This window comes from Pleurodeles waltl, chromosome 9 (assembly GCF_031143425.1).
Source record: "Pleurodeles waltl isolate 20211129_DDA chromosome 9, aPleWal1.hap1.20221129, whole genome shotgun sequence".
Classification (NCBI taxonomy): domain Eukaryota; kingdom Metazoa; phylum Chordata; class Amphibia; order Caudata; family Salamandridae; genus Pleurodeles; species Pleurodeles waltl.
In genome coordinates, this window is record NC_090448.1 from 1,016,359,451 (window position 1) to 1,016,372,326 (window position 12,876).

Here is a 12,876-nt window from a genome sequence, read left to right on the forward strand (position 1 = left end):
AGATGAAAATCCTTCGACCGGGGTAAACCTGGATCTTGATCCGACGTCCGTGGAGCCCTTCTCGGATACAATGGCTGGAAGGTCCCGGTCAACTTTTTACGTTCGGACTTAGTCTCTTTTTTGGATGTTTTTCTTTACCGGGACGAACCACGAAGTCAGGCCGGGTCGCGGTTGAGGCAAGCCGGCTAGAATTTCCGCGTCGGGTCGGTCACTTTATGGAGCTTTTTTTCAAAAATTCTCCAATCTTTTCCAAACTTCTGGGGCTTCACCCAGATGTTCTTTTAAGGTTCTTTTGGGGTCCACAGCTCACCCCAAGGGTCCGGAAGTTCTGTGATGGTCCTTGGGAAGTGCGGACTTCAACTCCCAGAATGCACCTGGCGCAAACTCCTTTTTGGCCACTGGACAGTGGTCAGCTGGTCACTTTTTCAGGAGTTGGTGCAGGGGACTCTGGATAGCAATTTTTCACCTGTAGCAACCAGGGAGTCCCTCCTTGAACCAGTGGAAGCCAGGCAAAGTCCTTCTTGTGGTGAAGCCCAAGTGTGCAGCTGGTGCAGTCTTTCTGAGTGCAGGGTCCAGGTGCAGGCCAGGGGTCCAGCAGGGCAGTCCTTCTTCTCCTTGTAGTTCCTTCTTCTTGAAATTTGGTGGGGATCTGAGGCGTGGGTGCAGATCTGCCAGTTTTATCCTTGCTCCTGGGTGAAAAGCAGGGGGGCCCTGGTTCTCCAATCAGGGACAGGGTCGTCCCCCTGTGATGACCACTTCCTGGGAAGTGTGGCAAAAATCCATCCCAGAAGGCAACAGTCTCTAAAAATCCAACATGGATGAATCTGATTTTTGGAGGTTACATCTGGCTGAGCCCACCCACTGGTGTGGCTAAAAATCATAAACACACCCCTCTCCTGCCCTCTCCTAATCTAATCAAGGGGGCACCTAGCTGTCTGGGGTTGCAGGATGTGGGGGTGTTGCTGGGTGCTGCAAATGTCCTTCTCTGCCTTTGAAGACCAGTTTGGCAGCCCTCCCCCTTCCTGCCTCATCATCTGCTGAGGGGAGATTCTCTCCCCCAAGCACATTCCTTTGTGTGAAGCCAGGCCACTTCACACCTCATTAAAGTAGCCTGGCAGAAGCTGCTGCAGGCTGGCCAATCAGAGCACAGCAGCAAAAACAATGCAGAGCTGAAATTGGCAACTTTTTAGGTAAAGTCTAAACTTTTTACCTGAACTGGTTATATTAAATCCAACAACTGGAAGTTGTGGGATTTATTATAACAATCAATTTGATACCAAATTCTTGGTATGTAACATTTAAGGAGACTTTAAAATTTAAAATAAAGTCTGCCCATTCTAGCCTATGAAGGCCATTTACTTCAATGAGGGAAAAACGAATTTGGCTGTTTTTACCTCACCAGGGCTTATAAATCTATTTTTATAAAGTCCCTGCTTATAGTTACATGGCACCCAGCCCTAGGGGCACATAGGGCACACCTTAGGGGTGACTTATATGTAAAAATAAGGTAGTTTAAGACTTTGGAAGTACCTTTAATTCCAAAGTCGAATTTGCATATAACTTTAATTTAAAAGCAGCCAGCAAGGCAGGCTTGCTTTTAAAATGACACTGGGCACCTCAGCAATGCACCTAGGTGTGCACCACCTATGCTGTGGTCCCTAAACCTACATGCCCTACCATATACTAGGGACTTATAGGTAGGTTAACTTAGCCAATTATAATTAGCCTAATTTGCATATCCATTTTACACAGAGCACAGGCCCTGGGACTGGTTAGCAGTACCCAGGGCACCATCAGAGTCAGGAAAACACCAGCATAAAGTGGAAAATGGGGGCAAAAAGTTATGGGGCCTCTGCAATCAGCCTCAGTTTCTCACAAGGAGGGAAGAAAAGAAAAGGGAGAAACTGTTCAGAGCAAAATATGGAACGGCAAAGGTGGGGGAAGAAATTAAGATGAAGGAACTTAGAAGATGAATAAATTGTGAAGGAAAGGAATTTGTGTGATGACAAGAGTCGTCAGAGGAGGGATTGTTGGTGTGTGACCTTTTATAATCAATATTAACATGAAAAGTTTGCAAAATAATGTATAATGAAGCTGCATAGAAAATGTGTTAGAATAATACTAATGCACGCGTTTGAAATGTGCCCACGGGGTGTGGCCATCAATGTATACGATGACTAATGAAATTGACTAATAATGAATTAATAATGTATTCATGTATGATTTTGTATTAGTATTAAGAGTTGTGTATTAAGGTTTTGATAAATTACTCAGTAGGCCTTAGCTAGCAAGGGTTTGGGCCTAGCTGCTTGTTCTCATATTAACTGTGTTTTCTAACGTGCAATGTGCTGCTTTCCTGAGGGACATGAAGCTGTAATTTTCCAGGAGCTAGAGATGTGTGTGTAGCCGTAGTAAATTCTTTCTCATGGAACCCGACTTGCTCAAGGAGCCATTCTTTCCGAATTCAACAGTGTAATTCACAACAGGTACAAGGTCGCCTAAACCAAGGGAAGACAATAGAACTACTGACTGGAGTGACTAGTGTAACTTTTCCTACCTGACATTCTACCCGTCAATCACAGGAGCCAATAAACTGCATGAGAACTGTCTTAGGTGAAAGTTTTAGTAAGGTGTGCGACGGATTATTGGACAGAGATAACGATGCACCAAATATTGCCCAATGGGAAATTAGAGACTTGTTCTACAATTTTAATATAACAGCGTGACACAAGGAGAAACCAGCCATTACTCTGCCGTTCTTAGCCATTATTACTTTGCCATTATTGAGCATTTTCTCGCCTTTACCCTTCCACTCTTGAAGCCGTTATTCTTCTTAGCTATCCTGAGAGACTTTGGAGGTGATTCTAACCCTGGCGGTCGGTGATAAAGCGGCGGCCAACCCGCAAACAGGCTGGTGGTCCAAAAAATGGAATTCTGACCCCGGCGGGAACCGCCAACACAGCCCGCCACTTTAACACTCAGACTGCCACGGCGGGACAGACAAACAGCGCGGCGGTCACCGCCAACAGGAAGGCGGCAGACAATGTACCGCCCACACTATCACAACTCACCAATCCGCCACCTTTTCCGGGGCGGGAGCACCGCCGATAAAAACACGGCGGAAACAGACTACGAACGGGAAAACGCTCACCTCTACGCACTCCACGAGGAAGGAGGACAGCATGGAACCCGAATTAAACATCCTACCTGCTCTCGTCTACCTGCTCATCTACCACGAGTACGAACGCCGGCGCAGACGACAACGGTGAGTACCGCACCTATGACACAGGGGAGGGGGGACGAGAAAATGTTACGGGCACACACATATGCGACGCCCCCCCCCAATATGTACACACCAATGCAGAGCAACAAGTCACAGTGACACCACCCAAACCCCCATAAAAAAAGCAATTACATAATCAATTTGGGAATAAAAGTTTATGTACAAAATAGGCTCTGAGAAGTATTGGTCAACTATCAAAAATATTTACATTTCAAAAAGTCCATATACACAGCAGTGGATAACCGAAGCAATTAGCCTAGCAAATGTTACGAATTTCGATTTGTCCGTGGGCCAAAGTTTTGCGACACAAGGGCAAAGCCCACACAGGAAACCTGAGTCCTTTGGAGAGAACACTGCAGGGGCATCTGATGACAAAACTACAGGCACCTCAGGGGGAAGGGAAGGGGGGGGCACCACAGCCACATGAGTCCACGACGCCAGATCCACGAAGGGGCCACCATGCCCACTGTGCCATCCTGGGGAGTGCAAAGCCACAGTCTCTCAATGTCTCTACAGTGGGTGGGTTGCCCACTGTGCCATCCTGGGGAGTGCAAAGCCACAGTCTCTCAATGTCTCTACAGTGGGTGGTTTGCCCACTATGCCATCCTGGGGAGTGCAAAGCCACAGTCTCTCAATGTCTCTACAGTGGGTGGGGTGCCCACTGTACCATCCTGGGGAGTGCAAAGCCACAGTCTCTCAATGTCTCTACAGTGGGTGGGGTGCCCACTGTACCATCCTGGGGAGTGCAAAGCCACAGTCTCTCAATGTCTCTACAGTGGGTGGGTTGCCCACTGTGCCATCCTGGGGAGTGCAAAGCCACAGTCTCTCAATGTCTCTACAGTGGGTGGGTTGCCCACTGTACCATCCTGGAGAGTGCAAAGCCACAGTCTCTCAATGTCTCTACAGTGGGTGGGGTGCCCACTGTGCCATCCTGGGGAGTGCAAAGCCACAGTCTCTCAATGTCTCTACAGTGGGTGGGTTGCCCACTGTGCCATCCTGGGGAGTGCAAAGCCACAGTCTCTCAATGTCTCTACAGTGGGTGGGGTGCCCACTGTACCATCCTGGGGAGTGCAAAGCCACAGTCCATCAGGTGGATAAATTTCTCCACTGGTCAAGGAGGATGCATGGTGTGCACAGTGAACCGTGAACAGTGCTTGCATGAAGGGCCCAGCGGAGCGGTGCTTGAGACGGTGGGGCCCAGCGGAGCGGTGCTTGAGACGGCGGGGCCCAGCGGAGCGGTGCTTGAGACGGCGGGGCCCAGCGGAGCGGTGCTTGACAGGAAGGGCCCAGCGGAGCGGTGCTTGAGAACGTGGGGCCCAGCGGAGCGGTGCTTGAGACGGCGGGGCCCAGCGGAGCGGTGCTTGACAGGAAGGGCCCAGCGGAGCGGTACTTGAGACGGTGGGGCCCAGCGGAGCGGTGCTTGACAGGAAGGGCCCAGCGGAGCGGTGCTTGAGACGGCAGGGCCCAGCAGAGCGGTGCTTGAGACGGTGGGGCCCAGCGGAGCGGTGCTTGACAGGAAGGGCCCAGCGGAGCGGTGCTTGAGACGGCGGGGCCCAGCGGAGCGGTGCTTGACAGGAAGGGCCCAGGGGAGCGGTGCTTGAGACGGCGGGGCCCAGCGGAGCGGTGCTTGAGACGGTGGGGCCCAGCGGAGCGGTGCTTGAGACGGCGGGGCCCAGCGGAGCGGTGCTTGACAGGAAGGGCCCAGCGGAGCGGTGCTTGAGACGGTGGGGCCCAGCGGAGCGGTGCTTGACAGGAAGGGCCCAGCAGAGCGGTGCTTGAGACGGAGGGGCCCAGTGGAGCGGTGCTTCACAGGAAGGGCCCAGCAGAGCGGTGCTTGAGACGGTGGGGCCCAGCGGAGCGGTGCTTGAGACGGCGGGGCCCAGCGGAGCGGTGCTTGAGACGGTGGGGCCCAGCGGAGCGGTGCTTGAGACGGTGGGGCCCAGCGGAGCGGTGCTTGAGACAGCGGGGCCCAGCGGAGCGGTGCTTGACAGGAAGGGCCCAGCGGAGCGGTGCTTGAGACGGTGGGGCCCAGCGGAGCGGTGCTTGACAGGAAGGGCCCAGCGGACCGGTGCTTGAGACGGCAGGGCCCAGCGGAGCGGTGCTTGAGACGGTGGGGCCCAGCGGAGCGGTGCTTGAGACGGCGGGGCCCAGCGGAGCGATGCTTGACAGGAAGGGTCCAGCGGAGCGGTGATTGAGACGGTGGGGCCCAGCGGAGCGGTGCTTGAGACGGCGGGGCCCAGCAGAGCGGTGCTTGACAGGAAGGGCCCAGCGGAGCAGTGCTTGAGACGGTGGGGCCCAGCGGAGCGGTGCTTGACAGGAAGGGCCCAGCGGAGCGGTGCTTGAGACGGTGGGGCCCAGCGGAGCGGTGCTTGAGACGGCGGGGCCCAGCGGAGCGGTGCTTGAGACGGCGGGGCCCTGTTCAGCTGTGACTGTCTTCACGGCGGGGCCCTGTTCAGCGGTGCTCTTCTGCACGGCGGGCCCTGTTCAGCGGTGCTCTTCTGCACGGCGGGGCCCTGTTCAGCGGTGCTCTTCTGCACGGCGGGGCCCTCTTCAGCGGTGCTATTCTGCACGGCGGGGCCCTGTTCAGCGGTGCTCTTCTGCACGGCGGGGCCCTGTTCAGCGGTGCTCTTCTGCACGGCGGGGCTCTGTTCAGCGGTGCTCTTCTGCACGGCGGGGCCCTGTTCAGCGGTGCTCTTCTGCACGGCGGGGCCCTGTTCAGCGGTGCTCTTCTGCACGGCGGGGCCCTGTTCAGCGGTGCTCTTCCAGTAAGTCTAGGGAGCCAGACCTGGCCTGGACTCCCTGCTCACTCGCCCTCCGACCGTGCAGTGGCAGGCCCCTTCGGGGACGGAGTCCTGGGCCCTTTGTTCTCGTCCCTTGCAGCCGGGATGGGGCTTGTGGGGCCCTCCTGCTCCGCGCTCCTGCTGGCTGACCTCTCCGCCCTGCTGCCCTTTCGCTTCTTAGATGGGGCTCTCGGGCCCTTCCCTCCCCTGGCTGTTGTGGCAGGTGAAGTGGCCGAAGTGAGCTCCTTGGGGGCAGCCGTGTCGGTCCTCTCACGGCGGCCCTTTAGTTTCCGGGTCCTCTTGCCTGGGGGGGGCTTAATGTGTCCTTGCTGCTGAGTGAAGTGTCACTGCCGCCAAAGGGTGGACTCCAGAACCCATGCACCACTGTGACACTCGAAGCAGGGCTGGTGGTGGCTGAGGTGCTCTTGGGACTCTTAGCAGATGGAGGGGGTGGGTCAGGGGAGGGAAAGAGGTTAAGATTAGAGAGGTAATATTTCTTAGGACCAAGGTAAAGGGTAGGAGTAGTGGTGATGGAAGTGGAGGAAGAGGATGTGGTTGTAGGAGAGTCAGGTGTGCTGTCTTTGGGTGCAGGTGACTGATACGTAGGCTGTCGTGAGGTGGTTGGCTGTTGTTTGGGTGTCTGCCTGCGTTTATGTGTCTTGGAAGAGAGGGTGACAGACACAGTGGGAGAGGACACAGGGGACGTGTAAATGGCAGTGGGGGTGGTGACTGCACGTGTGCGGACTGGACTGGAGGGTGTGCTGGTGATGGAAGCACTGGCTGATGGTGGTGTGCATGCATGTGTGAGTGTAGATGTCACAGGGAGGGAGGAGGGAGATGAGGAGGAGGGGGACACAGAGGTGGTAGTGACTGTTGGAATGTCTGCATCTGGGTGTTGCTTGGGTGAGTGTTTGTGGGATCTGTGGTGCTTGTGTCTGGATGAGCTGCTCTTGGGTGTTGAGGTGTGTGCAGGCTGGTCTGATGGTGTGGATGGGATAGGCTGAGGAACAGGAGACAGAGAAAGGGTGGAGGCAGTTAGAAGAGGGAGGCTGGAAACAGGGACAATGGCTGCCGTCAGTGCCGAGGCCAGAGCATTGAACGATCGTTGATGGGCAGCCTGACCCGAATGAATGCCCTCCAGGTAGGCATTGCTCCGATGCACCTCCCTTTCTACCCCCTGGATGGCATTCAAAAGGGTAGTCTGCCCAACAATGATGGTCTGAAGGAGGTCAATGACCTCCTCACTGAGGGCAGCAGGGGTGACAGGGGCAGGGGCTGAGGTGCCTGGGGCGAAGGAGACGCCCGCCTTCCTGGGCGAGCGGGCACGGAGCGAAGGCTGAGGGGCTGCTAGGAGGGCGGTTCTGGTGCGCTGGGTGGCGGCTGTACCTGTAGAGGCGGGGGGCCCGGATGTTGCCGCCACCGCTAGGGAGCTCCCAACCGAGGACGTGTCCGTGTCGCTGGTGTCTTCACCGGTCCCCGTGGTGGTGCTCCCCTCGCCCTCCGGATCACTGGTGCCCTCGGTGTCTGTTCCAGTGCCCACCGGGGCCTTGTGACTTGCAGCTCCCTCGTGCTCCGATGCCAAATCTCCTCCGCCTGATGATGCTAATGCACACATGCACATGAAGAGATAGAAAAAGGGTGGGGGGAGAAATGAAAACAGGTTGAGTGCATGCATGTCAACACCGTTGGCGGAGAGGACAGACACAGGTGCCTCATGCACTAAGCCGCGCAATCGGGGTACACTACTCAGTATTTCTGACTCGGCCAACAGGTCTAGGGACAACAAATGTGCACATGTGTGATGCAGGACCATGGTTAGCTGTACTTGGCACCCTACAGAGGTGGGGGGCGGGGGCACAGGGCCATGTCTAAGGGAGGGGACTACACTACAGAAAGCGCCCTGGCCTACTGTCACCCACAGCCCTCCTCCCCCACCCAGACGCCTCAACTGCACGTAAAGATAGCAGAATGTGCAGATACTCACCCCCTTGTGTCTGCTGTGATGTCCTCAAGCGCCCATCCAAATCAGGGTAGGCCACCGCCAGGATCCGGGACATCAGGGGGGTCAGGGTACAACTTGCACCCCTCCTAGGTCGGGAGGCCATCCCCAGCAGTGACTCGGCGGTCTTTCTGGTTCCGCGGCGGATGTCCTCCCACCTCTTGCGGCAGTGGGTGCCCCGTCTGGTGTAGACCCCCAGGGCCCGGACTTCCTTGGCGATGGCACGCCAAATGTCGATTTTCTGATGGGCGCTGACCTGTTTGACATGTACAGGGTGGGAAAGAAAAAACGTTATTTTTCTGCTTGTTAGATGTGAATGCCCCCCCCTCCCCAACCTTGCCATGTGGCACATTCTCTCATCTGCTGTGCCTTGCACTCCTCATTTTCTCCCCACCCTACCAACTTACATCCACCCCACTCCACACAGGCATAACCCATTCAATGTGCTCTCAGTGTACTTACCTGTTGGTCTGGAGGACTGTAGAGTAGCGCATACTGGGGGAGGACCCCATCCACAAGTTTCTCCAACTCTTCAGAAGTGAAGGCAGGGGCCCTTTCCCCAGTCGCAGCAGCCATTGTATCTTCCAGACCGAGGTCACAGCAGCACTTGCAGTATAGGTCCTCTCCTGTGGATGATCAGGTCTCGAGTGATTAAGGAGACAGAAAATGGCGGTCACGCCCGCGGCAGTGCGTACCGCGGCGGTGCGTACCGCGACCGCCGGCGCACATCGTCATTGGCTCATGAAACCCATAGGGTTCAATGTTAACCAATGCGCCTTCGTACAGCGGTCTTCGACCGCCTACCGCCACGGTGTGCCACGCTAGCGCAGTGACCTCACATCCCATTGTCCCACTTCACAGGTCAGGCAGCCGCCATTCCAAGGGCCCACATGGCATAATTTCAACTGCGTCACAGAGGCCTAGGCCTTGCATTGCCACTCATACAAGCCTTTCACTGCATTTCGAGTCAATTACTGTGCAAGCTGTGGTTACGTACCTGTGGGTTGCTTGACTCTGTGCTCCATGTTGTCCTTCCTAGGCACCGTCCGCTGGGACTTGCGATGAGAAGGATGAATCCTCGCGTGTACCGACCGCTGGTGGACCTGTCGACAATGGAAGAACGCCATATAATACTTCGCTACAGACTTGACCGTGCCACTATACATGAACTGTGTGCCCAGCTGGAGCCAGCCCTGATGTCCCCCATCCGCCAACCCACAGGGATCCCCCCTCTAGTGCAGGTTCTGTCAGTCCTCCATTTTTTGGCAAGTGGGTCATTCCAGACAACAGTGGCCATGTCATCTGGAATGTCTCAGCCTATGTTTTCAAAAATCTTGTCTAGAGTGTTATCTGCCCTGACGAAACACATGCGGCGCTACATTGTATTCCCTGAGGAGGTTGATTTGGCCACTGTGAAGGGTGATTTTTATGCCCTTGGACATGTCCCCAACATAATTGGTGCCATTGATGGGACCCATGTGGCTTTAGTACCCCCAAAAGACGATGAGCAGGTGTACAGAAACAGGAAAAGTTACCTTTCGATGAACGTCCAGGTGGTCTGTTTGGCTGACCAGTACATCTCCCATGTGAATGCCATGTTCCCTGGGTCAGTGCATGACGCGTATGTGATGCGAAATAGCAGCATCCCTTATGTGATGGAACAGCTACAGAGACAACGTGTGTGGCTAATTGGTGACTCTGGTTACCCCAACCTGCCTTGGCTATTGACCCCAGTGAGGAATCCCCGGACCAGGGCAGAGGAACGGTACAATGAGGCCCATGGGCGAACTAGGAGGATCATTGAAAGAACCTTTGGCCTCCTGAAGGCCAGGTTTAGGTGCCTGCATATGACAGGGGGATCCCTGATGTACTCACCAAAGAAGGTGTGCCAGATAATCGTGGCCTGCTGTATGCTTCACAATCTGGCATTGCGACGTCAGGTGCCTTTCCTGCAGGAGGATGGTCCAGATGGTGGTGTTGAAGCAGTTGTGGAGCCTGCGGAGAGTGAAGAGGAGGAAGACGAAGAGGACGACCCAGACAACAGGGACAGAGTTATCCAACAGTATTTTCAGTAGCACACAGGTAGGAATCAGCCACGCCATTTAACATTTACAGAAAGCCCCCTGCATCTTTACTTTGTGTATTTCCCCCCAGTTCTTTTAAACTGATGTTTGATTTTCCCTTCCATTTTCAGTGCTGTATGACCCACTGCGTGACTTCGGCTTGGTTAGCCCATGGACTAATGCTTATTGACATCGGTATGTTGTCATCACATAAATTACAGAACATTATTGATAAGTAATGTGTTATACATTTGTCAATAATACAGGCTGACTCCAGAATGATTTCAGTGCAATGAGTGATTTATTTTTAGTGCTAGATATTGGTACATGATATTAAAACGGTGATGGGTGAGGGTGGAGTTATGTCCATGGCAGAGTCCAGTTCTCGGTCGCACAGGTGCATTGTCCATATGCCTGTGGAAGGATGGAGCAGGGGCAGTTCAAGGTTGGACAGGGTGACACTGTGGGACAGTGGAATGACATCCGGGGGGGATATTAGGCTGGCGGGGGTCTTGGCATCCTACTCTGTCTTCCTTTGAGATCTCAGGTTCCTCTTGCGGGGTGGTTGTTCTTCAGCAGGAGGTGGGGTTCTGGTGGCCCGTCGTTCTGTGGGGGCCTCCTGACCACTAGCGCCGGCGGAGGTGGTAGGCTGTTCCTGGCTAGTGACAGGGGCCCTTTGTGGTGCCACATGGTCCCGCAATGTGGTTTCTATACGGTTGAGGGCCTGGACTATGGTCCCCATAGCGGTAGCGATGTTCCTGAGTTCATTGCTGAACCCCATGTACCGTTCCTCCTGCTGTGCCTGGATCTCGGTGAACCTGGCCAGTACCGTCGCCATCGTCTCCTGGGAGTGATGGTATCCTCCCATGATGGTGGTGAGGGCCTCTTGGAGAGTCGGTTCCCTGGGCCTGTCCTCCCCCCCCTGTCGCACAGCAGCCCTCCCAGTTGCCCTGTTTCCCCGGGCCTCTGTCCCCTGGACGGTGTGCCCACTACCACTGCCCCCAGGTCCCTGTTGTTGTTGGGGTGTTGGGTCAGCCTGGGTGCCCTGTAGTGGCAGACACACCGCTGATTGACGCGTCCGCGAGACAGAGGCATGGGCCCGCTGGGTGGGAGCTGTGCTGTTATTCCCAGAGGGGTTTGGGTCTGCTGTGGCCTGTGTCTGTGTGTGGGGAACCGACTGTCCAGAGGTCCCCGATGGTCCGGGCTGGTCGTCAGGTTCTAGGTCGACAGAGCTGCTGTCCTCGCTGGGGGCCTGTTCTGGGGGTGGGATGGACAAATCTGGACCCTCCGTGGCGGTGTGTTGGCGTTCGGGCCCTGCAGGGGTAAAGGAGTATGGTTATTGTTTCTGTGTGTGCCATGGCGTGCATTTTGAGTGCCCTTGTCCCCCAGTGCTGGCATTCCCTTGTGGGAGGTGTTGTGAGGGTTTGGGGGGGGGTGTATGGGTATGTGCAATGGTCATGCTTTGGTGGTGGCTGTCTATGGTTTGTGTTGGCATTCAGGGGTTGGTGTTGTTTAGGGTGGGTTGTGCTGGTGAGACATTGGCAGAGAGGTTGTGTGCTGGGGGGTTGAGATTGGGGGTGAGGGGGGGGGTTAGCATGCTGGTGGTTGGGGGGGGGGTGAAGTAGTTGAGATTCGACTTACCAGAGTCCATTCCTCCGTGTACTCCAGCGAGGCCATCAGGATGCAGGATGTTTACCACCTCTTGCTCCCATGCTGTGAATTGGGGTGGAGTGGGTGGGGGTCCGCCGCCAGTCTTCTGCACAGCGATGTTGTGCCTGGAGATCATCGAGCGCACCTTCCCCCGTAGGTCGTTCCATCGCTTTCTGATATCTTCCCGATTTCTGGGATGCTGTCCCACAGCGTTGACCCTGTCTACGATCCTTTGCCATAGCTCAGCCTTCCTTGCTATGGTGGTGTGCTGCACCTGTGTGCCGAAGAGCTGGAGGTCAACCCTCATGATTTCCTCCACCATGACCCGGAGTTCTTGGTCCGAAAACCTTGGGTGTCTTTGGGGTGCCATGGGGTGGTGTGGATGAGGTGTGGGGTGGTGTTTGTGGTGATGTGCGTGGTGATATGTGGTGATGTGTGCGTGGATGTGGTGTGGGTGATGAAGTTGGGTTCCTGTGTGTGTTGGGGTTTTCTATTGCTGTGCTCGCTCTCTCTATCTCTATCTCTCTCGCTCTCGCCTTCGCTCCGATTTCCAACTAGTGGGGGTTTGTGGGTGATGTGGGTGTGTGTTTTATATTGCAATGGTTGTGTGGGAGTGGTGTGTGTATGTGTATCAGGTGTGTGTATTTCGAATTGTCCAATGTGGCTGTGTTTTGTAAAGGTGTGTGTATTTTGAGCGCGGCGGTGTGTACCGCCAATGGAATACCGCGGTTGAAAGACCGCCACGTGGATTCGTGGGTCAGAATGGCATGGGCGTGTTTGTGTTGGCGTGACGGTGGAGGTTTGGTCATCTCCAGTTTTCCACGGCCCGCTGATGAGGCGGCCTTCCTTCGATGTCGGATTTTTGGCGGATTCACAGTTGTGGGTCAGAATGACCGTGGCGGTTTACCGCGGCCGCGGCGGTAGAATGGCGGACTTATGACCGGCGGTAAGGGCCTTTTACCGCTGAGGTCAGAATGACCCCCTTTGTCTTTAGCTGTTTGATACCCTAAACCATCCTCGCCGTACCCCTTGCCTGATTTGCACTTCTCCTCCTTATGAGGGAAGAGCCTTTTGCTATACCTTGCTGAGCCTTACCTGCTT